This window comes from Bos javanicus, chromosome 7 (genome assembly GCF_032452875.1).
Source record: "Bos javanicus breed banteng chromosome 7, ARS-OSU_banteng_1.0, whole genome shotgun sequence".
Classification (NCBI taxonomy): Eukaryota; Metazoa; Chordata; class Mammalia; order Artiodactyla; family Bovidae; genus Bos; species Bos javanicus.
In genome coordinates this window covers 19,568,264-19,574,056 of record NC_083874.1, presented here as the reverse complement: position 1 = coordinate 19,574,056, position 5,793 = coordinate 19,568,264, and positions in this window count along the sequence as shown.

Below are 5,793 nucleotides of genomic sequence, written 5' to 3'. Positions count from 1 at the left end.
CGGCCTCTCGCGAGAGCCACCACCTGGGGGAGCCGTGCTGGTACCCGCCCCTCGCCCCGACGCGTGCGCACCAGCCTGAGGCTGCCTCCTAGAAGGGAAAAGGGGCGGAGATTGACGCGAGACTGTGCCCGGAGCGTGCGCATTCACTCACCTCCCACCGAGCAAGTGCGCATGCGCCTGGGGCAGCAGGAACGGGCGCAGGGGGAGGCAGGGCGAGACGGAGAATGGGTAGGCAGGTGTGCGTGGGGGAGAGGTCAGCTCCTCAGAACCTTGTGGTTTCCATACTGGGACTGCGTCAGCCAGCAAAATCCTCAACAGTTGTGGGACACTTAAGTTGTCAGAGTCAACTGAAGACTTTTTGCCAATTATGAACATGTCCTGTAAACTCATAATGTCAATTACCATTCATTCCTTCATGAGAGAGACGTCATTTAAAAACTTTTGTTGTTGTGAGTATACCTAATATAAAACTTACCACTGGTAGATGCATGGCTCAGTGGCATTAAGTACGTTCACATTGTTTTGCAACCATCCCCGCAAACATCTCCACAACTTTCTCAGTTTCCAAACTGAAACTTTGTCCCCATGAAACACTGACTTCCCCAGACCTCCACTCTATAGTAATTGTCCTTTGTGACTGGCTTATTTCACTCAGTGTAATATCCTCAAGGTCCATCTATATCCTCAAGGTCCAACTACGTTCTCGCGTCTGTCAGAATTTCTTTCCTTTTTAAGGCTGAATAGTGTTCCACTTTACTTTCACTTTTCACTTTCATGCATTGGAGAAGGAAATGGCAACCCACTCTAGTGTTCTTGCCTGGAGAATTCCTGGGATGGGGGAGCCTGGTGGGCTGCCGTCTATGGGGTCGCACAGAGTCGGACACGACTGAAGCGACTTAGCAGCAGCAGCAGCAGCAGCAGTGTTCCACTGCATGGTTGGACCACATTTTGTTTGTCGGTTTATCCACTGATGGACTTTTGGGTGTGTCTCCCTTTTGGCTGTTGTAAATAGGGCTGCTATGGACAAGGGTGTACCAATATCTGTTGAAATTCCTGTCTGCAATTATTTTGGATATCTACTTAGAAGTGGAATTGTTGGATCATGTGGCGTTTCTACGTTTTTATTTTTTAAAAATATTTGGCGGCACCAGGTCCATTGCAGCATGTGGGATCTTTAGCTGCATAATTAAATAAAATTTACATCATTATTATTATCTGTGCTGTTAGTTGCAGCATGTGGGATCTAGTTTCCTCACCAGGGATCAAACCCACGCCCCTTGCATTGGGGAGGGTGGAGTCGTAGCCACTGGGCCACCAGGGAAGTCCCTATGTTTAATTGTTTGAGGGATCATCGTACTGTTTTCCACAATGGCTAAACCATTTTACAAGAAAAGTGATTTTAACATCAGTTAAAAAAAAAAAAAAAAAGGCAGTACATAGGAGAGAATAAAGGACAGTCATTTAAATAGGAAAATGTTGACTTCCTGAAAAACTCACCACATTGTTTTGAGGCGGCTCACATTTCTGAGCACCTGTGCATGTTTCATGGTGGGGTGCATCTTCACGTGGGAAGAAATAGAGAGGGAGATTTGATCCACTTCTTCTGGGTCCAGCTCAGGTCCCCTGGTTCCCCTGGCTCAGTCTTGCCCACTTCCTGTCTGGCCACCCTGCAGTCTTTTTTTTTTTTTTTTTTCATATTTATTTATTTGGCTGCACCAGGTCTTGGTTGTGACACTTGGGATCTTCGATCGTCATTGAAGAGGGATCTTTTTTTAAGCTGCATAAGATGTCTTACTCATAGCATGTGGAATCTCCTTCCCTGATCAGGAATCAAACCTGGGACCCCTAGGAGGAGTCTTAGCCACTAGACCACCAGGGAAGTTCCTGCAGTCATTCTTTTAACAGTTAATTTGCAAGCCTTTTAAGTATTAGACCCCATAGACACTGAGAGATACAATGTTTTTTAAAAATAGCTACATAATCTAAATAAACATAATTGCAAAATGTGGCAATGCTTTAAAAAGACAAAGATATAACCATCCCTCCCCTGATGAAAACTGCTACCAGACACACCTGCCCCTCCACTTCTCCAATCTGAGCCTTTTTCATTTTGCCTCTCACCATTCCCAGTCACTCACTCAAAATTCAGAATGCCCATCTAGCTTCAAAAAACACCATGACCTTTCCCAGATGTGGGCGTTTGCAGAGTCCTTCTGTTCTGCAAAGTGATTTCTCTACCATTTTATTTTAGGCTATATATAAAAGAAAGGCTATAGTCTTTCTTTTATTGAGCTGTAACTTACAGTTCTTGAATGTTCAATTCCTTAAGCTTTTACAATTATATATACCCGTGAAGCCATTCCCGGAAACAAGAAGCAGAACATTTCCATTAGTCCAGAAAGTTTTCTCAGTGTCCTGTTCAGTTAATCTCCCTTGCCCCGAGCAGCAGTAGTCTGCTGGTAAATGTTTAACAATGGGCTTGTGAAATAGGAGGGGGTGGGGGAACAGAGAGAGAGAGAGAGAAAGGCTGGTTTTTAATTTGCAGTATTTGTCATTTTCGGTGGTGTGTATATTCCTACCAAGACTAATTTCCAACTACCATGAAGTTGGAAAGGATGGTACCGGAAGGCACTTATGAGCCAGGACAAGCTGGCTGAAGCCCCCCCACTCCCCCACAGGCATCCTAGATTCTGATTTCTATCCCGAGAGATTAGTTTTGCCTGTTCTAAAGCTTTGTGAAAATGGAATTGTACAGTACATGCTCTTGTATCCAACTTCTTTTGCTCAGCAAAATATTTTTGTTATTCATCTATGTGATTGCATGTAACAGTAATTTGTTTGTTCCCTTGCTGTATGATACTCCATCATGTGTATTTTGGGGACTGCCCTTCAAGTAGAACAATAAATCAGTTCTTTTTTTTTTAAATTGAAGTATAGTTGATTTACAATGATTCAGGTATACAGCAAAGTGATTTACAATATCTATATATGTATGTATATGAATCTATTTTCCATTTCAGGTTATTATAAGATATTAAATATATTTCCCTGTGCTATACATCTTTGTTGCTTATTTTATGTATAGTGGTATATTTCTGTCAATCCCAAATTCCTAATTTATCTTCCCCCTTTTCCCTTTGGCAACCATAAGTTTATTTTCTACGTCTTTGTGTCTCTTTCTGTTTTGTAAAGTTTATTGTATCCTATTTTAGATTCTACAGATAAGTAATATCATATGATATTTGTCTGCCTGACTTCACTTAGTACGATCATCTCTAGGTCCATCCATGTGGCTCCAAATGGCATTATTTCATTCTTTTTTATGGCTGAGTTAAATTGTGGATCAAGGGATCCCCAATTTTGAGGAGAATCAAGAGATCAGACCTTTTCTAACGAGCAGAATTTTCTCCTCGATTCCTAGCTGGGGGCTCGGTGCAAAAAAATTTCAGTTCTCCCCATTTCTACCAGTTCCCTATTTCTTGGAATTCCCAATACACTTGCTTGTTTCTGGCATTTGGCTCTTGCTGTATTCTAATTCCCATCCCCTCTGTCTTGCTCTCCTTTCCCTTCTCATTATGAACATTTTGAAAGCAAGGAAGATGTTGCATTTGTCTCTCTCTCTCCCAGCCCAGCTCCTTGGACGGTGGAAGCTCAGAATATAGACTATCTGAATGAAAGAAATGGATGCTTCTGTCCTCAGCAGACACATTTCCTGCCAATCACCTGATGCTCAGCCCTTGTCAGGCAACACAAGCTTTTATTGTTGCGATTACAACAGACTGTCACCTCCACCCCCTTCTCTATCTTGACCTGCTGAGGACATTTTGTTCTGTAACCTCACCCTCTTACCTATCTCTTTACTTCAGTTCCAATCACATCTTTCGTAATACATCTGTTCCTTGGTCACAGAGACTTGGTCTCTGAAATCTCCCCTCCCCCATCCTGGAAATTAATTTCTAATAGCTTTGTTGATTCAATCCACAGTGACATTTATCTTGCTCAGGCACAGTTTAGTATTAATATCACATGGGTACACGCTGCCTATCTCAGAATGCACCCTGAACTTTATCTCTCTCACCTGGGCAAGGGATTAACTGAAGGAACGGCTGACTTGACCCTTTTGAATACTGCAGTTGAACTCCATCTAGATTACCTACAACCCAGCAATTCTACCTCTAGGCACAAGCCCTTGTGTAACCAGGGAACACATACACTAATGTCCTCCACTGAAGCTCCAGTGGCACAATCGGTTAGCGCACAGTTCTTACATGGCAGTGCGAGTGGAACTAATGTTCTCCATGGCAAAAATCTAGAAGCAACAGAAACAGCCACTGATGGAAAAACATGTTCCCGTATAGCCCCTAAAGAAATATTAGGCAATAGTAAATTCACCAATACTGGGCTTCTCCTGTGGCTCAGTGGTAAAGAATCTGCCTGCCAATGCAGGAAACCCGGGTTCCATCTCTGGGTCTATAAGTTCCCCTGGAGAAGGAAATGGCAACCTACTCCAGTATTCTTGCCTGGGAAGTCCCATGGACAGAGGAGCCTGGTGGATTACAGTCCATGGGGTCGCAAAAGAGTCGGGCACGACTTAGCGGCGAAACAACAAAACTCACAAATGACAACAACAATGTAAAAGTCTTGGAAACAGGAAGTTACAGAAGACATTTTATGACACTGCTTTTATAAAATGAAGATGGCTAGAAACCTATCACCACTGGGGAGACGCAAATTAAAAACCACATGAGATACTACCACATGCTTGTTGCTGTTCAGTTGTTCAGTCGTGTCCGACTTTTTATGACCCCATGGACTGCAGTGTGCCAGGCTCCCTTGTCCTTCACTGTCTCCTGGAGCTTGTGCTTGTTAGAATGGCTAAAATAAAAAAGGCTGACAATACCAACTTCTGGTGAAGCTGCAGTTCACCTGGGACCCTCCTGTGTTCCTGGTGGGAATACAAAAATAGTCCAACCCCTCTGGAAAATGACTTGGCAGTTTCTTAGAAAGTTAAACACACAAATGACCCAGCAATCCCACTTCTGGGTGTTTACTAGGAGAAAAGAATGCTCAGGTTCGCACAAAATCCTGAACATGAATATTCATAAAAACTGCCCGAAAGTCCTTCAATGGGTAAACCGAGCAAGCAAACTGTGAATAGAATGAATTAAGAAAATGTAGATTAGAACTTCCTTGGTAGTCCAGTGGTTAAGAATCTGCCTGACAATGCAGAGGACACGGGTTCGATTCTTGCTCTGGGAAGTTTCCCACTCCGAGGAGCAACTAAGCCTGTGTACCAAAACTACTGGAGCCCTCGCACCCCAGAGCCTGTGCTTCGCAGCAAGAGGGTAACCCCTGCTTGCCACAGCTAGAGAAAGTCCTTGGGCAGCGGTGAAGACCCAGCACAACCAAAAAGAAGTAATAAATAAAGTTTAAAAAGAAAAAAGAAAATGAGGATTAATTCTACACAATGGAATGCTACTCAGTAACAAAAAGGAACACACTATAGGTGCATGCATGGACTTGGGTGAGCATCACAGACATTACAGTCACCAAAAGAAGGCAGTCTCAAAAAGTAACATGGTGCACTGTTTCATTCATATGACATTCTTTTAAAACATTTCTTTTATTAAAAAAATTTTTTTAGCCATGCTGGGTCTTGGTTGCTTCTCTGACTTTTCTCTGGTTGTGGCAAGCGGGGACTACTCTCTAATTGTGATGCGCAGGCTTCTCATCGCGGTGACTTCTCTTGCAGAGCACAGGCTCCAAGGTACATGGCCTCAGTAGTTGTGGTCC